Source organism: Pleurodeles waltl, chromosome 2_1 (genome assembly GCF_031143425.1).
Source record: "Pleurodeles waltl isolate 20211129_DDA chromosome 2_1, aPleWal1.hap1.20221129, whole genome shotgun sequence".
Classification (NCBI taxonomy): domain Eukaryota; kingdom Metazoa; phylum Chordata; class Amphibia; order Caudata; family Salamandridae; genus Pleurodeles; species Pleurodeles waltl.
Genome location: NC_090438.1, coordinates 36,193,745 through 36,220,516, shown reverse-complemented (window position 1 = coordinate 36,220,516; position 26,772 = coordinate 36,193,745).

Sequence of the window (26,772 nt, the reverse complement as noted above, 5' to 3'; positions counted from 1 at the left end):
ACTATTTTTAACCTGTAAAAGTGTTTCTATTTGTTAACTGTTTTTAAGTTTAATTTCAGCAATTGGGGTGTTAGTAGTTTGTTTTTATTTTTTATTTTGCACCTTATATTGTAAACACTAAATTTTTTGCATTTGTCTTTGTTATACATATATATGTTTATAAGCATATATATGATTATATATACACATATATATATAATTGTATGTAAAGTACATATGTTTATGAATTTTTAGCAATGTTTTGGTTCACAATATTTTTGTTTTCATGATTTTGGTCACGTTTCTTTTGTTTTATTGTATTGATGATATTTAGTATTTGATTTTTTTTATTTTCGATATCTAGGGGCCTGATTACGAACTTAAACTTGCGGCGATGAGACTGCCATCAACTCGGCGGCCTCACCCTCAGTTGTATTACAATGTTCCCACCAGACTGACCAGCCGGACCATTGTATTACAACATTCCCGCTGGTCAGCCCGGCGGGAACAGTGCTGCGTTATTGGTTTCGGCTCCCTTAAGGGAGCTGAGGTCAATACCATAGCACAACAGCACCCTCAAAGCAGACAGTGCGAATTCCAAGGATGCTTGACAGGGGGGCACCTGCACTGCCCACGACATGGTTGTGGGTAGTGGCCCCCAGCACTTCCTTTCCGCCAGCCTTTTCATGGCAGTTAAACCGCCATGAAAAGACCAGCAGAAAGGGGACCTGTGATGAGCACGGTAGTGCTGAACCCATGAGTCTGACCGCCGTCAGCCCATCGGGAACCATGTTCCTGGCGGGGATGGCGGTCCGCTGGGGGTCCAACTGCCAAGGTCATAATGTGGCCGTTGAACCGCCTGGCGTGCGGCAGTTTGACCGCCACCGCAAGGGTGGTGGTCTCAAGACCGCCAGCCTAGTAATGAGGCCCTAGGTATGTTAGACATTTTTACGGCTATATTTTTCTAGTTGATATTTTTGTGTGTATGTTTTGTGTATAGGATGACGATATTTGTGTTCTCAGCATTTAAAAAAAATATTTTTGTATGTGGATGTTACAGAAGTGCCCTTGGGCCCTGGCTCCTGCACCATTACTCCTATTCTCCCACAGTGTATGGTCGTCACCCATGCACAGTGGACACAAGATGCAGGACTTGACTTTGAGACTAGGTCTGTGATGAGAGGGAATGTGTAGCAAGACCTGAGCTCATTTTGCCTGATATGTGCAAGCACTGGTATTTGGTGTTGGCCCTGCATTCAGGTCTTGGACTTAGTATCCATACTGCCAGTTCCCATTTTTATCATCTTTAGCTTTTCTCAGAGAAAATAAGGTGCAGGCCTTTACCTTTAAACCAGATTTGAGACAAGAGTTAAGGGGTGGGTGATGAAGCCAGAGTCCCCCTTGCCTGCTGTGTGTATGGTCTGGTATTGGTTAGACTCACCCTTTAAGCCTCAGACTTGACATGCCTGCTTCTACTTTCCACTGTATACGGCCTTCATCATTGCTGAATACAAACAAAGCATCCCACGCCCTACATTGGAGTTGTCTAACCCACCAGCCTCCAGAATACCGATTTTGCCTACGCTCCATGTGCAAAAATGCAAATATTTGCCACAGTTTGTGACTCTACTTTGCGAGAGGAAGCATGCAATCTTAATGCATCTGTGTCTGGGGCACAAGGCGCCCTTCTGAAACACTTGCATTAGATGCATCATTTCATTGTTTTAACTCATTGGACTGAGGGATGAAAGCTGGATGAAGGACAGCAATGAAATAGGAAATAGGAATAAGGGTGGAGTTTGTAGATGTGCTAAATAATAGATAATGCATGAAATAATATCAAAAACCTGTGGGTGATACAAAGAGGTTGTGAGGCAGAGTCTCTTGGAATAGCTTACTGCAAAGAGAAACATGCACTGAAAGTGTTACACACTTCTGCTTGAAACTAGGGATGGGCGGAATATTCCATTCCTTCTGTGGAATTGGCAACATTTGGTGACTCTGTGTTACTCTTTCAATGAGGAGTTCTGGACATTTTCTGCCAATCACAGTGTGGCAGAATCTTTTCTCACGTGAGACTCCAGAACGGTAAGCTGGCGAGCAACATTTGGCATCCCCTAGCGTGATTTCCTGATGCTAGGAGGACATCCATTGTTATTTCTCTAACACAAGTGGTCACAACCGGCAGCAAAATTAACTCTAGTAGCTGCACCATCAGGTGCATGGGGTGGTGACTTTTGCACTGAGGTTTCAACAAAGATTGTTCTGCCTTACTAAATCACAGAGCGAGCAATGCAATGTGCCTATTTACGCCTACTAGCAGAACTCAGCAAAATCTCACAGAGTTGTTATGTAACTCCACGGAATTCTGCTGAGTCAAATTCCGTGAGTTCTGCCCCCCCTACTAAAAACCCTGGACTTTTGTGTGCCATGGATCAGGGACATTTAAAAGATATTGCAGCACTTTTGATCTGATGGCGTTCTACAGTGCCACTCTCTTTCTGCCAACCCACCTACCTGTGGGAGTCCCTCAATGCTCTCTCTTGACGCATCACCTCTCCTCCTTCTACACGATCTTTCTTTGTGGCATCAGATCCTTTGACAGATCTCCATGTCACTATGGCAGTGTTAACACTGAAATGTTTTACAGGGCGCCTTCTTTTTCTCCTGACCCAGTGACTGTTTAAGGTCAATGTGCCATTGGCTGGAGATCTGCCACTTGTGCCAAAGTCAGCCATCTACTAGTCACATCCACACACCAGCCAGGCCACCCAGATCCATTGACTTTTCTTTCACAAGCGCCGTAGCCTCAGACATAAAAATTATAAATCTAAAAACATTTATAAGCCTTGACGAGACCAACGTCCTCCAGAACACATATCTAGGTATCCTGGGCCCAGTGTTTGCATCATTAGGATCTGTAGCCAAGGAATATTTCAAACTAGTGGTTCAGGATGTAAGATCCTTTACGGGGCAAGCCTCATGGATGACCACTACCAGCAGCTGTGTAGCCCAAGTGACCACCCCAAGGGGAGATGCCTAGGCAGTCGCTAGAGGCAATTCCATGGAGTCATAACAAATACACCAAGGGGGGACAACTGACCAGCACAGTTGTGAGGAGTAACTCTATGGAGCCGCTGTGGATACACGAACAGAAGGCCTGTCCTGCATCCCTGAATCTGAACCTGAGACCTGTCTGGGTGTAAGGCTTAAGATCGTCCACCTGCACGTGCTGGGCGTGAGCTCAGGGCTCTGATTTCACTAGTGGTAAGTTCATTTCAGGGATGGGAAGCCTAGCAGTGGTCCCTGAACGTGAGCACCACCAGGAAAAAGGCTTTGCATCTTTAGATGATTCAGTGCAAAGATATGTACTAAAGATATCAACTTTGACTTTAAATATCCACTGCAAGCTAGCAGACATCAGCACCCAGAGTAGACGTCAGTGTCCTGCAGATTGACGAATCACATCTGTAATAGCCAGTCTGTTTCTCTGTCTTGTAACATTCCCCTTTCCATGAATTTACTGCTCACCAGCATAACAAAATAGTGGAATGGAGAAGTGCGGAAAACTGCATCACTTCCGTTGGATCCAGAATTCAGTTTAGTGCATTCTAATAAAACGTGAGCGACACAGTTGCAAGAAGTAACTCCATGGTGGGGTGGATACCCCGAGATGAGACTTCTGGACAGTTGTTGGGTAATGTGAATGATGGGACGATCCTGCAGAATGTGGTAAGGGGTCTTTTAATTTCCCACATCTCACAAATATCCATTGGCCTTGGGCTGATTAGCACCCAGCTGAAGGGTTGGGGGCCTCCTGAAGGGTGTGAGACTCTCCTGCACCACAGGGGCTGTAGTGACCTGTGCTACACCCCCCCTGGACAGGTGGAAGAAGTAACTCCATGTAAGGGTGAATACAACAAGGGAAGACACCTGGACAGTGGCAAGAGTTAACTAAATTGAGCAGGTGGAAACACCTTGGTTCTGAAATATGGTTACCCGATAACTTTATGTCACTGAGGCACTTTGTTTCAAGTCCTGAGCTTCCATTATCTCACTTGAGGTGGCTTTAGGTGGCAGAGGTGCCATCAACTATGTCTTGGACGTGGCACAGCCCGTGGGTCTTCAGCATGGGGTAGGTGCATGCCAGGTCTTACTTCTGAGGAGGGGAAACAGGTGACTCCATGTCATTAGATACCTTGGTTTGCATTCTGAACTTTCATTTAAAAGACTAGTGCATTCTGGGATTGATTGAGGTGCCAGAGGTACCATCAACTATGCCTTGAAGGTACAATGCCCCCTGGGTATGTCGGTGAGTGAGATGCACTCCAAGTCTTACCTCTGAGATGGGGTAACAGGTGACTCCATGTCAATGGACACCTTATTCCACATTCTGGGCTTTCATTTACCACACCAGTGCATCATGGGACTTATTTAGGTGCCAGAGTTGCCATCGTGTAAGGCTGTGAGCTGCTGGAGCCCCTGGGCCCGGGGCATAGGGTTGGTGTTCTCCAAGTGTTATTTCTGAGGTGGGATAGGAAGTGCCTCCATGTCACGTGATACTATCTATCCCATTTATTTTATACACTGGTGCATCCTGGGATTTGTTCATGTGCCACAGATATATGCTCTGAAGTTAGGGTCACCAGGTGTTCCAGATTAGCTGTGACAGTCCTGGTTTTTCACCCTCTGTTTGGGTAAATTTCAGTAAATTTAACACCTTCCCCTGTTTCAGAGAGGTTGGCCTCAACTCAGCCAGAGACAGTTTTTCATATGTTCCAGTGTCAGATAAGTTACCAGCCCCTAGTACCAAGCAATGGAATCCACACAAATGATACTGTGTGTGAAAGTTTAATTGAATTACCCTTTTCGTGCCACTGTGTGTGTTTTATATGTTGGTGAGCGGTGTTAGTTACATCATTCTGTGCCCCTTGGTTGATGCAAAGTTGTACTTCTCCTTCAGTGTTTGTGGAATGTCCCTGTTTTTGATTTTCGAAATCTGGTCACTCCATCCGAGGTCCTACAGTGCCAGTCGCGTCTGCTGCCAGGAAGGGATGGGGGATGGGGGAGTGCAGCGCGCAGAGCAAGGGGTACGGGGGGCAGTAAAAAAGAAATTAACTTACCTGCCCCTCCGTGATCCGCCGCTCCCGCTCCAGCCGCCTCTCGTCTTCTTCCCTCCCCAACCAATCTGACGCTTATTTCATGCTGTTACACAGCATGAAAGAAGTGCCACAATTGGCTTGAGCATGCAGAAATGCTGCTCAGGGAGGGAGTGGGGCACTGCGTTTGGTTTCCACCCTGTTGTAAAATACATCCATGTGGAGAGGTTCTAAGTGCGCATGTCACTTCGGACGCCGAGTAAACTGACATGAGCACTTAGAAGCGCACCACTACCCCTCCTACACTTGTTGACGTGGAGGAGGCTGACCCCTCCCGCCCAACAATAGCGGAAAAATCAAGGGATATTAAAATACTTTTATTATCCCTTTATTCTTCTACTTTCAACAGCGGGGCAACGCACCTCCGCCATAGCTGAGGGGCCGCTCCTGCACAGTGCTTCAGGCTTGGACAATAGTTAAGGATACAGAACAACTGTTACAGCTGAAGTGGGCTTGACCCATACACCTTGCTTCAAGCTCTGGGATTTCATTTAGCATGCCAGTGCATTCTTGGATTTGCTTAAGGGGCAGAGGTGCTATAGATCTGGGGCAGGGGTTATGAGGTAGGGTTGTCAGCATACTCCATGTCATCTGGGTTTTGTGGTTCAAGTCCTGGGCTTCCATTTAATACACCAGTGAATTCTGGGATAGGTTCAGAGGCCAGTGCCATTGAGCTATGCTCTGAGGTGTTACAGCCCCTGGGTCTGTGGTTATGAGGTATAGCTATCCATTGACTCCATGTCAACTGGGTACTGTGTTTCAAAACCTGAACTTTAACGTAACATACCAGTGCGTCTTAGGATTGGCTCGGGCCAGTGCCACGGAGCGGTGCTCTGAGGTGTTACATTCCCTTGACCTTGTTACGGTTATGGTTAGCAGTTGGCTCCATGTCACTGGGACAGAATCTTTCAAGTTCTGAAACACTTAACACTTTAACTGGCCTACTTCAGGGGTGTAACAAAGGCACCCGCAGCCTCCACTATGCGGTGGACCCCAGATCTACAAGGGGCCCCCTCAGCACAGTACACTGCGCAGGGGTGGCAGGCCCCTGACTGTGTGCAGGGGGAAGAGGGTCCCCTATAGGTACTTTGCAGGGGGCCCCTTTAAGTTTTGTTACGCCACTGGCCTTTTTATGGAAAAGTCAGGCAGGACAGCACAGCAAGTCAACTTGTTGCTCTGCACTGTGTGACAGGGAAAGGGCAGGAATGCACTGTATTTAAGGCAATTACTCTGTGCTGTTGCCCTTTTGGTAGCCTCGCGCCAATGCAGGCACCCCTGCTCCACAGTGGAAGGGTGTTTGCATTGCATGCAGGATTGTTTTTGTGCAGAAAAAGACACCTTCCTGCACAAAACAATCCTATGATCCGTTTTCTTCTATGTGTGCTGCACAATGCAGCACTCATACAAAAGAGGAAGTAACAACGGGAAATAAAGATATTTCTCCTCATTATGCCTCACCCGAGAGGGTGTATCTTTTGGGCACATTCCCAGGTTTACCTGTTCTGATAGATCTGGGATTGCATCAAAAACGATGGGATTTGTGCAGAAACACCCACACAAAGCCTATGGAATGTCTTCTCAGAGCTATTTGCGCTGCGTTGCCTTCCTTCAGATTTATGGAGCCACCCCAGGCCAGGCTAAGTTGCTTGGTATGGATTCATAAATCTGAGTTAAGGTCTGCATTGCTATTGCCCCACTTGCGTAGTGCAAGAGTGACGCAAATCAGCTCGTGAATACGTCCCAAAGGGTTTTTTTCACTTTTTTTTGTATTATAGGGGCATTAACATGTAAATACGCAAAGTCTAATAATTGTGTATTTTTTATGTTTAGATTGACCATAAGTAATGTAGGCCTTCGTTTAAAATGGCTAACGTTTAGGTGCCGTCTTGCTTTAAGATGTGTGCTTTTTATTTCTAGACGAAACTGAACTCCAAATTAATAAACGTGACATGCCTTTGCTTTCTTTCCCATGTGAAATGTTTTTCCTTTCCTGATAACCATAGACTGTACAGCTTGAGTGCAACATGGCACCTGCAGAGCACAGGCTGGCCCAACGCATCTCGCTTACTGCAGACTATTTAAGCTAGCTAGACGCTTAGCGAAGTTGTATGTGTAGGATCCTGAGAAAGTAATGAGCACATGACTGTGGGCCTGATTTAGAATTTGGCAGACAAGTTACTCCGTCAGAAACGTGATCAGTATCCCGTCCGGCAGGTTATAATGCAATCGTAATACAGCGGACGTGATATCCGTCACGTTTGTGACAGAGTAACCCGATACGCCAAAGTCTATATCAGGCCCTGTATCTTTTCACTCTAATCTGATGGATCACTTTATGAGAACTATATGTAGGTGTAAAAATGTTAGAATTGTGTGATTTAAGCCAGTGCAGAGTAGCTTACAGTTCAGACATATGTCCTCCCCCTATCGGAGAACTGATTTTACTTAATTTTTCCTTTGAGATGACTTCATGATACTTTGACTCTCATTATGATATTGGCGGTATAAAACCACCTACCGCCACGGCGACGGTCGCCAAAAGACCATCACCGGACCTACCAGCCGTCCTCCGTAATTTGACCACAGCCGGATTTCCGCCAGAAGGATGGTGGAAATCCGGCTGTGGCCATGCCAACGGATGGTGGTAAGGGGCGCTGCTGCCACAAGCAGTGCCACACCAGTAGACCGCCGCTGGCCGTATTATGACCCATAATACGGCCTGGCGGTGTTCTGCTGGAGGACGCTGTTTGAGGCAGCAGCGCCCCTGCCGGAGGACCCCCTGACTACAGGTAAGTCGGGTCTCTGACAGGGGAGGGGGTGTTTTGTGTGTGTGTGTGTATGTTTGTGTGTTCGTGGATGCGGGTGTGTGTTGCATGTTGGATGCGAGTGCACATGTATGAAGGTGTGAGTGCGTGTGTGTTGTGTTTTGTGTCTGCGTGTATGTTTGAAAGTGTGTGCGGGTGTGTGTGAGTGGATGCATGCATGTGGGGATGTTTGTGGGAAAGTGTGTGTGTGTATGTGTGTGTGTGTGTGAAAGGGGGCATGAATGTAGGGGGGTTACTGGAGAGGGAAGTCTTCTATCAGTGACAGGGAAGGAATTCCCTGTCATTGATAGTGCCTACCGCCATGGTTTTCGTGGTGGCAAGGACGCCACGAAAACCATGGCGGTAGACGGGGTCATAATCCCACGGGTGGAGCAGTGACGGCCACCGGGCTGGATATAGATATCTGCCACCGCCATGGCGGTCGGAGTGGTACATTGACAGGTTGGCTTCAGGCAACCCGCCAATGTCATAATATGGCGGTACGTACAGCCAGCCTGTTGGCGGTACTTACCGCCATCTTACCAGTGAACGCCGGGGTCATAATGACCCCCTTTGTCTTCTAACTTACATGACTTTGATAGATTTTAATTTCATATTGACAAATGCAGTTACGCATTGATTATTTATTGATACTAACTTGATGATTTTGTCATCTGTAAAACACTTTAATCTTTACTAACCCTTTATAGTTTGAAAAAGTAACCGCTCTCTGTCTTCCTTGTAGAGGCTACTGTGTTTCACGTTATTTAGATGCATCAATTTGACCCACCTCATTTGCAAACTTCAATTCATCAAATAGCACTTTATGGGCCCCAAACTTGCAAGAAGAAAAGCACTAACACACATAAATGCATCTTGGGGTTGGATCCACGGCTACAAGTGCTCCAGGCGTAGGTTTAGATGCAGGAATGCAGGACCTGCCACAACAAGCACCTGGGCATAGGTTCAGATGCAGAGACACAGGATGTGCCACCTCCACCACAAGGGCATAGTTTCAGATGCAGGGATCCAGGATGTGCCACCTCCACCACCTGGGCATAGGTTCAGATGCAGAGACACAGGATGTGCCACCTCCACCACCTGGGCATAGGTTCAGATGCAGGGATCCGGGATGTGCCACCTCCACCACCTGGACATAGGTTCAGATGCAGAGACACAGGATGTGCCACCTCCACCACCTGGGCATAGGTTCAGATGAAGAGACACAGGCTGTGCCACCTCCACCACCAGGGCATAGGTTCAGATGCAGGGATCCAGGATGTGCCACCTCCGCCACCTGGGCAGAGGTTCAGATGCAGAGACACAGGATGCGCCACCTCCACCACCAGGGCATAGGTTCAGATGCAGAGACACAGAAAGGTTCAGATGCAGAGACACAGGATGTGTCACCACAGGCACCTGGGCATAGGTTCAGATGCAGAGACACAGGATGTGTCACCACAGGCACCTGGGCATAGGTTCAGATGCAGGGACACAGGATGTGTCACCACAGGCACCTGGGCATAGGTTCAGATGCAGAGACACAGGATGTGCCACCTCCACCACCTGGGCATAGGTTCAGATGCAGAGACACAGGCTGTGCCACCGCCACCACCTGGGCATAGGTCCAGATGCAGGGATCCAGGATGTGTCACCTCAGGCACCTGGGCATACGTTGAGATACAGGGATGCAGGATGTTCCACTTCAGGCACTTGGGTGCAGGTGTAGATGCAGGGATGCAGCATGCCAAATGTACCACCTCAAGCAACCTAGAGTAGGTTGAGATGCAGGGATGGAGGAGGTGCCTTGGAGTAGGTTCAGATGAAGAAGGTGCCTGGGAGTAGGTTCAGATGCAGGGGGTTCCCAGGAGTAGGTTCAGGTGCAGGATGCCTGGTAGTAAGTTTAGATTCAGGGATGCAGGAGATGCCTGGGAGTAGGTTTAAATGAAAGGAAGCAGGAGGTGCCTGGGAGTAGGATCAGATGCAGGGATGCAGTAGGTGCCTGGAAGTAGGTTCAGATGCAGAGATGCAGGATGTAGCACCTCAAGCACCTGAAGGTTGGTTCAGATGCAGGGATGCACGAGGTGCCTGTGATTAGCTTTTGATGCAGGAGGTACCTGGTAGTAGGTTCAGATGCAGGGATGCAGGAGGTACCTGGTAGTAGGTTCAGATTCAGGGATGCAGGAGGTGCCTTGGGGTAGGTTCGGATACAGGGGATGCCTGGGACTAGGTTCAGGTGCAGGAGGTGCTTGGTAGTGGGTTTAAATGCAGGAGGTGCCTGGGAGGTAGGTTCAAATGCTGGGATGCAAGGGGTGCCCGAGAGTAGGTTCAGATGAAAGGATGCAAGAGATGCTTGGGAGTAGGTTCAGATGCAGGGATGCAGGAGGGAGTAAGTCCAGATGCAGGGATGCAGGACTTCAGGTTCAGATACAGGGTTGCAGGAGGTGCCTAGTAGTAGGTTCAGATGCAGGGATGCAGGAGGTGCCTGGTAGTAGGTTCAGATGCAGGAGGTGTCTGGTAGTAGGTTCAGATGCAGGGATCCAGGTGTCTGATAGTAGGTTCAGATGCAGGGATGCAGGAGTTGCCTGGTAGTAGGTTCAGATGCAGGGATGCATGGTGTGGCACCTCAAGGGCCTGGACATAGGTTCAGATGCAGGGATGCATGGGGTGCCTGGGAGTAGGTTCATATGTACGGTGCAGGATGTGGCACGTGAAGCACCTGGACGCAGATTGAGACGCAGGGATGCAAACTGTGCCACCTGAAACCCCTGCACTCAGTGAGCAGTCTGCAGTAATCAGCTCAGTCCTGTAATGCTGTTGCTGGGAGTAGGTTCCGATGCAGGGATGCAGGAGGTGCCTTGGAGTAAGTCCAGATGCAGGGATGCAGGGATGCAAGACTTCAGGTTCGGATACAGTATTGCAGGAGGTGCCTAGTAGTAGGTTCAGATGCAGGGATTCAGGAGGTGTCTGGTAGTAGGTTCAGAAGCAGGGATGCATGGTGTGGCACTTCAAGGACCTGGACACAGATGCACAGATGCAGGGGGTGCCTGGGAGTAGCTGCATATGCAGGGTGCTGGATGTGGCACCGCAAGCACCTGGACACCAATTTAGATGCAGGGATGCAAGCTGTGTCACCTGAAACCGCTGCACTCAGTGAGCAGTCTGCAGTAATCAGCAGGGGGCTGTCAGTAGGTTTAGATGCAGGGGGTGCCTGGGAGTAGGTTTAGTTGCTGGGATACAGGAGGTGCCTGGGACTAGGTTCAGATGCAGGGATGCAAGGGGTGCCTGGGGGTAGGTTCAGATGCAGGGATTCAAGGGGTGTATGTGAGTAGATTCAAGTGCAGGAATTCAGGATGTGGCACCTCAAGCACCTGGACATAGGTTCAGATGCAGGAGGTGCCTGGGAGTAGGTTCAAAATTAGGGCTGAAGGAAGTACCTGGGAGTAGGTTCGGATGTAGGGGGTGCCTGGGAGGAGGTTTAGATGCAGGGACGTGGGAGGTGCCTAGGAGTACCTTGAGATGCAGGGATGCAGGAGGTGACTAGGAGTAGGTTCAGATGCAGGGACGTGGGAGGTGCCTGGGAGGAGGTTCAGATGCAGGGAGGTGCCTAGGAGTAGGTTGAGATGCAGGGATGCAGGAGGTGCCTAGGAGTAGGTTCTAATGCAGGAGGTGCCTAGGAGTAGGTTCAAATGCAAGGGTTGCCTGGGAGTAGGTTGAGATGCAAGGATGCAGGAGGTGCCTGGGGGTAGGTTCTGATGCAGGGATGCAGCAGGTGCCTGTGAGTAGGTTCTGATGCAGGAGGTGCCTATGAGTAGGTTCAGATGCAAGGGTTGCCTGGGAGTAGGTTGAGATGCAGGGATGAAGGAGGTGCCTGTGAGTTGGTACAGATGCAGAAGGTGCCTTGGAGTAGGCTGAGATGCAGGGGTGCAGGAGGTGCCTGTGAGTAGGTTCTAATGCAGGGATGTAGGAGGTGCCTATAAGTAGGCTCAGAAGCAGGGATGCAGAAGGTGCCTTAGAGTAGGCTCAGATGCAGGGGTGCAGGAGTTGCCTGTGAGTAGGTTCTGATGCAGGGGGTGCCTAGGAGTAGGTTCAGATGCAGGAATGAAGGAGGTGCCCAGGAGTAGGTTCAGATCCAGTGATGCAGAAGGGGCCTTGGAGCAGGCTCAGATGCAGGGGTGCAGAAGGTGCCTTGGAGTAGGCTCAGATGCGATGATGCAGGAGATGCCTGTGAGTAGGTTTAGGTTCAGATGCAGGGGTGCAGAAGGTCCCTTGGAGCAGACTCTGATGCAATGATGCCTGTGAGTAGGTTATGATGAAGGGATGTAAGAGGTGCCTAGGAGTCGTCTGAGATGCAGGGATGCAGTAGATGCCTGTGAGTAGGTTCTGATGCAGGGATGCAGGAGGTGCCTAGGAGTAGGCTCAGATGGTGGGATGCAGGAGGTGCCTGTGAGTAGGTTATGATGCATGGATGTAGGAGGTGCACAGGAGTAGCCTGAGATTCAGGGATGCAGGAGGTGCCTGGGAGTAGGTTATGATGCAGGGATGTAGGAGGTGCACAGGAGTAGCCTGAGATGCAGGGATGCAGTAGGTGCCTGTGAGTAGGTTCTGATGCAGGGATGCAGGAGGTGCCCAGGAGTAGGCTGAGATGCTGGGGTGCAGGCGATGCCTGTGAGTAGGTCCTGATGAAGGGATGTAGGAGGTGCCTGTGAGTAGGCTCAGATGCAGGGATGCAGCAGGTGCCTGTGAGTAGGTTCTGATCCAATGATGCAGGAGATGCCTGTGAGTAGGTTCTAATGCAGGGATGTAGGAAGTGCCCAGGAGTAGGCTGAGATGCAGGGATGCAGGAGGTGCCTGGGAGTAGGTTAAGATGCAGGGATGCAGGAGGTGCCTGGTAGTAGGTGATGAAGGGATTAGGAGGTGCCTGTGAGTAGGCTCAGATGCAGGGGTGCAGGAGGTGCCTGTGAGTAGGTTCAGATGCAATGATGCAGGAGATGCCAGTGAGTAGGTTTAGGTTCAGATGCAGGGGTGCAGGAGGTGCCTGTGAGTAGGTTTAGGTTCAGATACAGGGTTGCAGGCGATGTCTGTCAGTAGGTTCTGATGCAGGGATGTAGGAGGTGCCTAGGAGTAGGCGCAGATGCAGGGGTGCAGGAGGTGCCTTTGAGTAGGTTCTGCTGCAGGAGATGCCTGTGAGTAGGTTTAGGTTCAGATGCAGGGGGTGCCTGGGAGTAGGTTCAGATGCAGGAATACAGAAGGTGCCTGTGAGTAGTTTCTGATGCAATGATGCAGGAGATGCCTGCAAGCAGGTTCAGATGCAGGAGGTGCCTGGGAGTAGGTTCAGATGCAATGATGCAGGGGATACCTGTGAGCAGGTTCTGATGCAGGGATGCAGGAAATGCTTGTGAGTAGGCTCAGATGCAGGGATGAAGGGGATGTCTGGGAGTAGGTTCTGATGCAGGGATTCAGGAGGTGTCTGGTAGTAGGTTCAGAAGCAGGGATGCATGGTGTGGCACTTCAAGGACCTGGACGCAGATGCACAGATGCAGGGGGTGCCTGGGAGTAGCTGCATATGCAGGGTGCTGGATGTGGCACCGCAAGCACCTGGACACCAATTTAGATGCAGGGATGCAAGCTGTGTCACCTGAAACCGCTGCACTCAGTGAGCAGTCTGCAGTAATCAGCAGGGGGCTGTCAGTAGGTTTAGATGCAGGGGGTGCCTGGGAGTAGGTTTAGTTGCTGGGATACAGGAGGTGCCTGGGACTAGGTTCAGATGCAGGGATGCAAGGGGTGCCTGGGGGTAGGTTCAGATGCAGGGATTCAAGGGGTGTATGTGAGTAGATTCAAGTGCAGGAATTCAGGATGTGGCACCTCAAGCACCTGGACATAGGTTCAGATGCAGGAGGTGCCTGGGAGTAGGTTCAAAATTAGGGCTGAAGGAAGTACCTGGGAGTAGGTTTGGATGTAGGGGGTGCCTGGGAGGAGGTTTAGATGCAGGGACGTGGGAGGTGCCTAGGAGTACCTTGAGATGCAGGGATGCAGGAGGTGACTAGGAGTAGGTTCAGATGCAGGGACGTGGGAGGTGCCTGGGAGGAGGTTCAGATGCAGGGAGGTGCCTAGGAGTAGGTTGAGATGCAGGGATGCAGGAGGTGCCTAGGAGTAGGTTCTAATGCAGGAGGTGCCTAGGAGTAGGTTCAAATGCAAGGGTTGCCTGGGAGTAGGTTGAGATGCAAGGATGCAGGAGGTGCCTGGGGGTAGGTTCTGATGCAGGGATGCAGCAGGTGCCTGTGAGTAGGTTCTGATGCAGGAGGTGCCTATGAGTAGGTTCAGATGCAAGGGTTGCCTGGGAGTAGGTTGAGATGCAGGGATGAAGGAGGTGCCTGTGAGTTGGTACAGATGCAGAAGGTGCCTTGGAGTAGGCTGAGATGCAGGGGTGCAGGAGGTGCCTGTGAGTAGGTTCTAATGCAGGGATGTAGGAGGTGCCTATAAGTAGGCTCAGAAGCAGGGATGCAGAAGGTGCCTTAGAGTAGGCTCAGATGCAGGGGTGCAGGAGGTGCCTGTGAGTAGGTTCTGATGCAGGGGGTGCCTAGGAGTAGGTTCAGATGCAGGAATGAAGGAGGTGCCCAGGAGTAGGTTCAGATCCAGTGATGCAGAAGGGGCCTTGGAGCAGGCTCAGATGCAGGGGTGCAGAAGGTGCCTTGGAGTAGGCTCAGATGCGATGATGCAGGAGATGCCTGTGAGTAGGTTTAGGTTCAGATGCAGGGGTGCAGAAGGTCCCTTGGAGCAGACTCTGATGCAATGATGCCTGTGAGTAGGTTATGATGAAGGGATGTAAGAGGTGCCTAGGAGTAGTCTGAGATGCAGGGATGCAGTAGATGCCTGTGAGTAGGTTCTGATGCAGGAGGTGCCTAGGAGTAGGCTCAGATGGTGGGATGCAGGAGGTGCCTGTGAGTAGGTTATGATGCATGGATGTAGGAGGTGCACAGGAGTAGCCTGAGATTCAGGGATGCAGGAGGTGCCTGGGAGTAGGTTATGATGCAGGGATGTAGGAGGTGCACAGGAGTAGCCTGAGATGCAGGGATGCAGTAGGTGCCTGTGAGTAGGTTCTGATGCAGGGATGCAGGAGGTGCCCAGGAGTAGGCTGAGATGCTGGGGTGCAGGCGATGCCTGTGAGTAGGTCCTGATGAAGGGATGTAGGAGGTGCCTGTGAGTAGGCTCAGATGCAGGGATGCAGCAGGTGCCTGTGAGTAGGTTCTGATCCAATGATGCAGGAGATGCCTGTGAGTAGGTTCTAATGCAGGGATGTAGGAAGTGCCCAGGAGTAGGTTGAGATGCAGGGATGCAGGAGGTGCCTGGGAGTAGGTTAAGATGCAGGGATGCAGGAGGTGCCTGGTAGTAGGTGATGAAGGGATTAGGAGGTGCCTGTGAGTAGGCTCAGATGCAGGGGTGCAGGAGGTGCCTGTGAGTAGGTTCAGATGCAATGATGCAGGAGATGCCAGTGAGTAGGTTTAGGTTCAGATGCAGGGGTGCAGGAGGTGCCTGTGAGTAGGTTTAGGTTCAGATACAGGGTTGCAGGCGATGTCTGTCAGTAGGTTCTGATGCAGGGATGTAGGAGGTGCCTAGGAGTAGGCGCAGATGCAGGGGTGCAGGAGGTGCCTTTGAGTAGGTTCTGCTGCAGGAGATGCCTGTGAGTAGGTTTAGGTTCAGATGCAGGGGGTGCCTGGGAGTAGGTTCAGATGCAGGAATACAGAAGGTGCCTGTGAGTAGTTTCTGATGCAATGATGCAGGAGATGCCTGCAAGCAGGTTCAGATGCAGGAGGTGCCTGGGAGTAGGTTCAGATGCAATGATGCAGGGGATACCTGTGAGCAGGTTCTGATGCAGGGATGCAGGAAATGCTTGTGAGTAGGCTCAGATGCAGGGATGAAGGGGATGTCTGGGAGTAGGTTCTGATGCAGGGATGTAGGAGGTGCCTGTGAGTAGGCTCAGATGCAGGGATGCAGGAGGTGCCTGGGAGTAGGTTTAGGTTCAGATGCAGGGGGGCAGGTGATGCATGTGAGTAGGTTCTGATGCAGGGATGCAGTGGGTGCCCCAGAGTAGGTTTAGTTTCAGATGCAGGGGTGCAGTAGGTGCCTGGGAGTAGGTTGAGATGCAAGGATGAAGGAGGTGACTGTGAGTTGGTACAGATGCAGTGATACAGGAGGTGTCTGGGAAGAGGTTCAGATGCAGGGGTGCAGAAGGTGCGTAGGAGTAGATTTAGGTTCAGATGCAGGGGTGCAGAAGGTGCCTAGGAGTAGATTTAGGTTCAGATGCAGGGGTGCAGGAGGTGCCTAGGAGTAGATTTAGGTTCAGATGCAGGGGTGCAGGAGATGCCTGTGAGTAGATTTAGGTTTAGATGCAGGGGTGCAGGAGATACCTGTGAGTAGGTTCTGATGCAGGGATGCAGGAGGTGCCTAGGAGTAGGCTCAGATGGTGGGATGCAGGAGGTGCCTGTGAGTAGGTAATGATGCAGGGATGTAGGAGGTGCACAGGAGTAGCCTGAGATGCAGGGATGCAGGAGGTGCCTGGGAGTAGGTTATGATGCAGGGATGTAGGAGGTGCCCAGGAGTAGCCTGAGATGCAGGGATGCAGTAGGTGCCTGTGAGTAGGTTCTGATGCAGGGATGCAGGAGGTGCCTAGGAGTAGGCTCAGATGGTGGGATGCAGGAGGTGCCTGTGAGTAGGTTATGATGCAGGGATGTAGGAGGTGCCTGGGAGTAGGTTATGATGCAGGGATGTAGGAGGTGCCCAGGAGTAGGCTGAGATGCAGGGATGCAGGAGGTGCCTGTGAGTAGGTTATGATGCAGGGATGTACGAGGTGCCTAGGAGTAGGCTCAGATGGTGGGATGCAGGAGGTGCCTGTGAGTAGGTTCAGATGCAGGGGTGTAGGAGGTGCCCAAGAGTAGACTGAGATGCAGGGATGCAGCAGGTGCCTGTGAGTAGGTTATGATGCAGGGATGCAGGAGGTGTGTGTGAGTAGGTTATGATGCAGGGATGCAGGAGGTGCCCAGGAGTAGGCTGAGATGCAGGGATGCAGGAGGTGCCTGTGAGTAGGTTATGATGCAGAGATGTAGGAGGTGCCTAGGAGTAGGCTCAGATGGTGGGATGCAGGAGGTGCCTGTGAGTAGGTTCAGATGCAGGGGTGTAGGAGGTGCCCAGGAGTAGGCTGTGATGCAGGGATGCAGCAGGTGCCTATGAGTAGGTTATGATGCAATGATGCAGGAGATGCCTGTGAGTAGGTTTAGCTTCAGATGCAGGGGTGCGGGCGATGCCTGGAAGTAGGTTATGATGCAGGGATGCAGGAGGTGCCTAGGAGTAGGCTCAGATGCAGGGATGCAAGAGGTGCCTGGGAGTAGGTTATGATGCAGGGATGTAGGAGGTGCCCAGGAGTAGGCTGAGATGCAGGGATGCAGGAGGTGCCTGTGAGTAGGTTATGATGCAGGGATGTAGGAGGTGCCTAGGAGTAGGCTCAGATGGTGGGATGCAGGAGGTGCCTGTGAGTAGGTTCAGATGCAGGGGTGTAGGAGGTGCCCAAGAGTAGGCTGAGATGCAGGGGTGCGGGCGATGCCTGTGAGTAGGTTATGATGCAGGGATGCAGGAGGTGCCTAGGAGTAGGCTCAGATGCAGGGATGCAGGAGGTGCCTGTGAGTAGGTTATGATGCAGGGATGCAGGATGTGCCCAGGAGTAGCCTGAGATGCAGGGATGCAGGAGGTGTGTGTGAGTAGGTTATGATGCAGGGATGCAGGAGGTGCCCAGGAGTAGGCTGAGATGCAGGGATGCAGCAGGTGCCTGTGAGTAGGTTATGATGCAATGATGCAGGAGATGCCTGTGAGTAGGTTTAGCTTCAGATGCAGGGGTGCGGGCGATGCCTAGGAGTAGGTTATGATACAGGGATGCAGGAGGTGCCTAGGAGTAGGCTCAGATGCAGGGATGCAGGAGGTGCCTAGGAGTAGGCTCAGATGCAGGGATGCAGGAGGTGCCTGTGAGTAGGTTATGATGCAGGGATGCATGAGGTGCACAGGAGTAGCCTGAGATGCAGGAATGCAGGAGGTGTGTGTGAGTAGGTTATGATGCAATGATGCAGGAGATGCCTGTGAGTAGGTTTAGCTTCAGATGCAGGGGTGCGGGCAATGCCTGGGAGTAGGTTATGATGCAGGGATGCAGGAGGTACCTAGGAGTAGGCCGCGATTGGTGGGATGCAGGAGGTGCCTGTGAGTAGGTTATGATGCAGGGATGCAGGAGGTGCCCAGGAGTAGCCTGAGATGCAGGGATGCAGGAGGTGCCTGTGAGTAGGTTATAATGCAGGGATGCAGGAGGTGCCTGTGAGTAGGTTTAGCTTCAGATGCAGGGGTGCGGGCAATGCCTGGGAGTAGGTTATGATGCAGGGATGCAGGAGGTACCTAGGAGTAGGCCGCGATTGGTGGGATGCAGGAGGTGCCTGTGAGTAGGTTATGATGCAGGGATGCAGGAGGTGCACAGGAGTAGCCTGAGATGCAGGAATGCAGGAGGTGTGTGTGAGTAGGTTATGATGCAATGATGCAGGAGATGCCAGTGAGTAGGTTTAGCTTCAGATGCAGGGGTGCGGGCAATGCCTAGGAGTAGGTTATGATGCAGGGATGCAGGAGGTACCTAGGAGTAGGCCGCGATTGGTGGGATGCAGGAGGTGCCTGTGAGTAGGTTATGATGCAGGGATGCAGGAGGTGCCCAGGAGTAGCCTGAGATGCAGGGATGCAGGAGGTGCTTGTGAGTAGGTTATGATGCAGGAATGCATGAGGTGCCTGTGAGTAGGTTATAATGCAGGGATGTAGGAGGTGCACAGGAGTAGCCTGAGATGCAGGGATGCAGGAGGTGCCTGGGAGTAGGTAATGATGCAGGGATGTAGGAGGTGCCCAGGAGTAGCCTGAGATGCAGGGATGCAGGAGGTGCCTGTGAGTAGGTTATGATGCAGGGATGTAGGAGGTGCCTAGGAGTGGGCTCAGATGGTGGGATGCAGGAGGTGCCTGTGAGTAGGTTCAGATGCAGGGGTGTAGGAGGTGCCCAGGAGTAGGCTGAGATGCAGGGATGCAGCAGGTGCCTGTGAGTAGGTTATGATGCAGGGATGCAGGAGGTGTGTGTGAGTAGGTTATGATGCAGGGATGCAGGAGGTTCCCAGGAGTAGGCTGAGATGCAGGGATGCAGGAGGTGCCTGTGAGTAGGTTATGATGCAGGGATGTAGGAGGTGCCTAGGAGTAGGCTCAGATGGTGGGATGCAGGAGGTGCCTGTGAGTAGGTTCAGATGCAGGGGTGTAGGAGGTGCCCAGGAGTAGGCTGTGATGCAGGGATGCAGCAGGTGCCTGTGAGTAGGTTATGATGCAATGATGCAGGAGTTACCTGTGATTAGGTTTAGCTTCAGATGCAGGGGTGCGGGCGATGCCTGGGAGTAGGTTATGATGCAGGGATGCAGGAGGTGCCTAGGAGTAGGCTCAGATGCAGGGATGCAGGAGGTGCCTAGGAGTAGGCTCAGATGCAGGGATGTAGGAGGTGCCTAGGAGTAGGCTCAGATGGTGGGATGCAGGAGGTGCCTGTGAGTAGGTTCAGATGCAGGGGTGTAGGAGGTGCCCAGGAGTAGGCTGTGATGCAGGGATGCAGCAGGTGCCTGTGAGTAGGTTATGATGCAATGATGCAGGAGATGCCTGTGAGTAGGTTTAGCTTCAGATGCAGGGGTGCGGGCGATGCCTGTGAGAAGGTTATGATGCAGGGATGCAGGAGGTGCCTAGGAGTAAGCTCAGATGCAGGGATGCAGGAGGTGCCTGTGAGTAGGTTATGATGCAGGGATGCAGGAGGTGCCCAGGAGTAGCCTGAGATGCAGGGATGCAGGAGGTGTGTGTGAGTAGGTTATGATGCAGGGATGCAGGAGGTGCCTAGGAGTAGGCTCAGATGCAGGGATGCAGGAGGTGCCTGTGAGTAGGTTATGATGCAGGGATGCAGGATGTGCCCAGGAGTAGCCTGAGATGCAGGGATGCAGGAGGTGTGTGTGAGTAGGTTATGATGCAGGGATGCAGGAGGTGCCCAGGAGTAGGCTGAGATGCAGGGATGCAGCAGGTGCCTGTGAGTAGGTTATGATGCAATGATGCAGGAGATGCCTGTGAGTAGGTTTAGCTTCAGATGCAGGGGTGCGGGCGATGCCTGGGAGTAGGTTATGATGCAGGGATGCAGGAGGTGCCTAGGAGTAGGCTCAGATGCAGGGATGCAGGAGGTGCCTAGGAGTAGGCTCAGATGCAGGGATGCAGGAGGTGCCTGTGAGTAGGTTATGATGCAGGGATGCATGAGGTGCACAGGAGTAGCCTGAGATGCAGGAATGCAGGAGGTGTGTGTGAGTAGGTTATGATGCAATGATGCAGGTGATGCCTGTGAGTAGGTTTAGCTTCAGATGCAGGGGTGCGGGCAATGCCTGGGAGTAGGTTATGATGCAGGGATGCAGGAGGTACCTAGGAGTAGGCCGCGATTGGTGGGATGCAGGAGGTGCCTGTGAGTAGGTTATGATGCAGGGATGCAGGAGGTGCCCAGGAGTAGCCTGAGATGCAGGGATGCAGGAGGTGCCTGTGAGTAGGTTATAATGCAGGGATGCAGGAGGTGCCTGTGAGTAGGTTTAGCTTCAGATGCAGGGGTGCGGGCGATGCCTGGGAGTAGGTTATGATGCAATGATGCAGGAGATGCCTGTGAGTAGGTTTAGCTTCAGATGCAGGGGTGCGGGCGATGCCTGGGAGTAGGTTATGATGCAGGGATGCTGGAGGTGCCTAGGAGTAGGCTCAGATGCAGGGATGCAGGAGGTGCTTGTGAGTAGGTTATGATGCAGGGATGCATGAGGTGCCTGTGAGTAGGTTATAATGCAGGGATGTAGGAGGTGCACAGGAGTAGCCTGAGATGCAGGGATGCAGGAGGTGCCTGGGAGTAGGTTATGATGCAGGGATGTAGGAGGTGCCCAGGAGTAGCCTGAGATGCAGGGATGCAGGAGGTGCCTGTGAGTAGGTTATGATGCAGGGATGTAGGAGGTGCCTAGGAGTGGGCTCAGATGGTGGGATGCAGGAGGTGCCTGTGAGCAGGTTCAGATGCAGGGGTGTAGGAGGTGCCCAGGAGTAGGCTGAGATGCAGGGATGCAGCAGGTGCCTGTGAGTAGGTTATGATGCAGGGATGCAGGAGGTGTGTGTGAGTAGGTTATGATGCAGGGATGCAGGAGGTGCCCAGGAGTAGGCTGAGATGCAGGGATGCAGGAGGTGCCTGTGAGTAGGTTATGATGCAGGGATGTAGGAGGTGCCTAGGAGTAGGCTCAGATGGTGGGATGCAGGAGGTGCCTGTGAGTAGGTTCAGATGCAGGGGTGTAGGAGGTGTCCAGGAGTAGGCTGTGATGCAGGGATGCAGCAGGTGCCTGTGAGTAGGTTATGATGCAATGATGCAGGAGTTACCTGTGAGTAGGTTTAGCTTCAGATGCAGGGGTGCGGGCGATGCCTGGGAGTAGGTTATGATGCAGGGATGCAGGAGGTGCCTAGGAGTAGGCTCAGATGCAGGGATGCAGGAGGTGCCTAGGAGTAGGCTCAGATGCAGGGATGTAGGAGGTGCCTAGGAGTAGGCTCAGATGGTGGGATGCAGGAGGTGCCTGTGAGTAGGTTCAGATGCAGGGGTGTAGGAGGTGCCCAGGAGTAGGCTGTGATGCAGGGATGCAGCAGGTGCCTGTGAGTAGGTTATGATGCAATGATGCAGGAGATGCCTGTGAGTAGGTTTAGCTTCAGATGCAGGGGTGCGGGCGATGCCTGTGAGTAGGTTATGATGCAGGGATGCAGGAGGTGCCTAGGAGTAGGCTCAGATGCAGGGATGCAGGAGGTGCCTGTGAGTAGGTTATGATGCAGGGATGCAGGAGGTGCCCAGGAGTAGCCTGAGATGCAGGGATGCAGGAGGTGTGTGTGAGTAGGTTATGATGCAGGGATGCAGGAGGTGCCTAGGAGTAGGCTCAGATGCAGGGATGCAGGAGGTGCCTGTGAGTAGGTTATGATGCAGGGATGCAGGAGGTGCCCAGGAGTAGCCTGAGATGCAGGGATGCAGGAGGTGTGTGTGAGTAGGTTATGATGCAGGGATGCAGGAGGTGCCTAGGAGTAGGCTCAGATGCAGGGATGCAGGAGGTGCCTGTGAGTAGGTTATGATGCAGGGATGCAGGAGGTGCCCAGGAGTAGCCTGAGATGCAGGGATGCAGGAGGTGTGTGTGAGTAGGTTATGATGCAGGGATGCAGGAGGTGCCCAGGAGTAGGCTGAGGTGCAGGGATGCGGGAGGCGCCCAGGAGTAGCCTGAGATGCAGGGGTGCACGGCGCGGCACCTGACAGCCCTGCACACAGTGAGCAGTCCGCAGTAATCAGCTCAGCCCTGTGATGCTGCGCCTGAGGCCCCTCCACGCACGGCTCAGCTCGGCTCAGCTCTGCAGGTCTCTGGGATGCTGGGCGTTGCCATGGAAACCCGCGGGCCCCGCTCCCAGTGTCCGCCTCAGTTCGGAAGCCTTAATGCTTCTTTGCAGCGTTCGAGAGGGGCATCAAGTGCAGTGGAACTAACAAGATAACCTGATAGCGTGGCTGAAGACATTAGCGAGCGCAGGCTTGTTTCCTTTTCGTGACACTGGTGCCTGATGTCCGCGGCCCGCAGGTGCTGGAGCCAGAGTTTGCCATCCCCAGACTGCTGCAGCCAGTGCTGTGTGCAGCCCTCGGTCTGTGGTGGTCTGTGAGGGGCGAGGGGCCCTGGGTCCTGCTGAGAGCAGACAGGCGGCGCTTCCCTGACAGTCTCCTGAGCCGTCATGTTTCTCAAACATCTGTGATGCGACCAGAGTGTACCCCAGCCACGGACGAGGGGGTGGTGCCCCTCACCAGCTTATGGACCCGAGTCCAAGTCGGGCAGAGAGACATCTCTTTGACACATGATGGCCCACCTCTGACGTCATGAAGTGAGGTCATCAGGCGCAGTCTTGCGTCACGTGTCTCCATTGCTGTATCCACGCTGATTCGTCCTGCTGACTGCAGAGGCCTCAGACCTGTCCTTAGAATCCGGACTATTAATGTGACAAGGGGGGGTCATTCCGGGTCTGCATTCTACTGTCCATTCTGGCCCTTCCAAGTAGGAATTCACAGAAGTGGACAGAAACAGTAATCCTGGCCCGGGCCTCCTGCGCCCCCTACAATACCCTCATGGAACCTATTCTATTCCATGGACTTAGGAAGCTCCAAAAAGCACAGAAAAGGGTGTCGTGGCACTAGGATCGCTGGCTGGGTGTAGAGAGGGGCGCCTAGAAAGGTCAGACCTGCTGGGCTCGGCGGAAGGACATGTGGTGTCCAGTGTCCACGTGACCTGACAGGATGATCATTCAGATGTCTGGAGACCAAACCCCAGAGCACTGAAGTCCCAGAGAAGCAACACCTGGGAAGGAAGGAGGGAAGGGGAGAGTGTGTGAGGGAGGGCGGAGGGAGACAGAGGGGAACCTTAGATCAGAGGAAGGAAGGAGTGAACGGAAGAGTATATGAGGGAGGGGGAGGGAGACAGAGGGGAACCTTAGATCAGAGATAGGAAGGAGCTGAGGGCTTTGATTGTGAAAGACACGATCAACCATGAGACTTGTTCTGATCAGAGATGGGAGCCGGGAAGGGATGCACTGGAAGAGATGGAAGAGATGCGCAGAAAGAGATGTGCAGGAATAGATGGAAGAGATGAGCAGGAAGAGATGAGAGACGCGCAGGAAGAGATGAGAGATGCACAGGAAGAGATGCCAAGAGATGCGCAGGAAGAGATGAGAGACGCGGAGGAAGAGATGCGCAGGAATAGATGGAAGAGATGCGCAGGAAGAGATGAGAGACGCGCAAGAAGAGATGAGAGACGCGCAGGAAGAGATGAGAGACGCGCAGGAAGAGATGAGAGACGCACAGGAAGAGATGAGAGATGCACAGGAAGAGATGAGAGATGCGCAGGAAGAGATGAGAGACGCACAGGAAGAGATGAGAGATGCGCAGGAAAGGATGTGCAGGAATAGATGGAAGAGATGCGAAGGAAGAGATGAGAGGAAGTGAGAGATGCGCAGGAAGAGATGAGAGACGCACAGGAAGAGATGAGAGATGCACAGGAAGGGATGCGCAGGAAGAGATGGAAGAGATGAGTAGAAAGAGATGCGCAGGAATAGATGGAAGAGACGCGCAGGAAGAGATGAGAGACGCACAGGAAGAGATGAGAGATGCGCAGGAAAGGATGTGTAGGAATAGATGGAAGAGATGCGAAGGAAGAGATTAGAGGAAGTGAGAGATGCACAGGAAGAGATGAGAGACGCACAGGAAGAGATGAGAGATGCACAGGAAGGGATGAGCAGGAATAGATGGAAGAGATGTGCAGGAAGTGATGAGAGATGCGCAGGAAGAGATGCGCAGGAAGAGACAAGAGATGCGCAGGAACAGATGAGACATGCGCAGGAAGGGATGCACAGGAATAGATGAGAGATGTGCAGGAAGGGATGAGAGATGCGCAGGAAGAGATGAGAGACGCGCAGGAAGAGATGCGCAGGAAGAGATGCCAAGAGATGCGCAGAAAGAGATGCGCAGGAATAGATGGAAGAGACGCGCAGGAAGAGATGAGAGACGCGCAGGAAGAGATGAGAGACGCACAGGAAGAGATAAGAGACGCGCAGGAAGAGATGAGAGATGCGCAGGAAAGGATGTGCAGGAATAGATGGAAGAGATGCGAAGGAAGAGATGAGAGGAAGTGAGAGATGCGCAGGAAGAGATGAGAGACGCACAGGAAGAGAAGAGAGATGCACAGGAAGAGATGAGAGACGCGCAGGAAGAGATGAGAGATGCACAGGAAGAGATGCCAAGAGATGCGCAGGAAGAGATGAGAGACGCGCAGGAAGAGATGGGCAGGAATAGATGGAAGAGATGCGCAGGAAGAGATGAGAGACGCGCAGGAAGAGATGAGAGACGCACAGGAAGAGATGAGAGATGCACAGGAAGAGATGAGAGATGCGCAGGAAGAGATGAGAGACGCACAGGAAGAGATGAGAGATGCGCAGGAAGAGATGAGAGATGCACAGGAAAGGATGTGAAGGAATAGATGGAAGAGATGCGAAGGAAGAGATGAGAGGAAGTGAGAGATGCGCAGGAAGAGATGAGAGACGCACAGGAAGAGATGAGAGATGCACAGGAAGGGATGCGCAGGAATAGATGGAAGAGATGTGCAGGAAGAGATGAGAGATGCACAGGAAGAGATGAGAGACGCACAGGAAGAGACGAGAGATGCGCAGGAAAGGATGTGCAGGAATAGATGGAAGAGATGCGAAGGAAGAGATGAGAGGAAGTGAGAGATGCGCAGGAAGAGATGAGAGACGCACAGGAAGAGATGAGAGATGCACAGGAAGGGATGCGCAGGAAGAGATGGAAGAGATGCGCAGAAAGACATGCGCAGGAATAGATGGAAGAGACGTGCAGGAAGAGATGAGAGACGCACAGGAAGAGATGAGAGACGCACAGGAAGAGATGAGAGATGCGCAGGAAAGGATGTGCAGGAATAGATGGAAGAGATGCGAAGGAAGAGATGAGAGGAAGTGAGAGATGCGCAGGAAGAGATGAGAGACGCACAGGAAGAGATGAGAGATGCACAGGAAGAGATGAGAGACGCGCAGGAAGAGATGAGAGATGCACAGGAAGAGATGGCAAGAGATGCGCAGGAAGAGATGAGAGACGTGCAGGAAGAGATGCGCAGGAATAGATGGAAGAGATGCGCAGGAAGAGATGAGAGACGCACAGGAAGAGATGAGAGACGCACAGGAAGAGATGAGAGATGCACAGGAAGAGATGAGAGATGCGCAGGAAGAGATGAGAGACACACAGGAAGAGATGAGAGACGCGCAGGAAGAGATGAGAGATGCGCAGGAAAGGATGTTGAGGAATAGATGGAAGAGATGCGAAGGAAGAGATGAGAGGAAGTGAGAGATGCGCAGGAAGAGATGAGAGACGCACAGGAAGAGATGAGAGATGCACAGGAAGGGATGCGCAGGAATAGATGGAAGAGATGTGCAGGAAGAGATGAGAGACGCACAGGAAGAGATGAGAGCCGCACAGGAAGAGATGAGAGATGCGCAGGAAAGGATGTGCAGGAATAGATGGAAGAGATGCGAAGGAAGAGATGAGAGGAAGTGAGAGATGCGCAGGAAGAGATGAGAGACACACAGGAAGAGATGAGAGATGCACAGGAAGGGATGCGCAGGAAGAGATGGAAGAGATGCGCAGAAAGAGATGCGCAGGAATAGATGGAAGAGACGCGCAGGAAGAGATGAGAGACGCACAGGAAGAGATGAGAGACGCACAGGAAGAGATGAGAGATGCGCAGGAAAGGATGTGCAGGAATAGATGGAAGAGATGCGAAGGAAGAGATGAGAGGAAGTGAGAGATGCTCAGGAAGAGATGAGAGACGCACAGGAAGAGATGAGAGATGCACAGGAAGGGATGCGCAGGAAAAGATGGAAGAGATGTGCAGGAAGAGATGAGAGATGCGCAGGCAGAGATGCACAGGAAGAGACGAGAGATGCGCAGGAACAGATGAGACATGCGCAGGAAGGGATGCACAGGAATAGATGAGAGATGTGCAGGAAGGAATGAGAGATGCGCTGGAAGAGATGAGAGACGCGCAGAAAGAGATGCGCAGGAAGAGATGCCAAGAGATGCGCAGAAAGAGATGCGCAGGAATAGATGGAAGAGACGCACAGGAAGAGATGAGAGACGCGCAGGGAGAGATGAGAGACGCATAGGA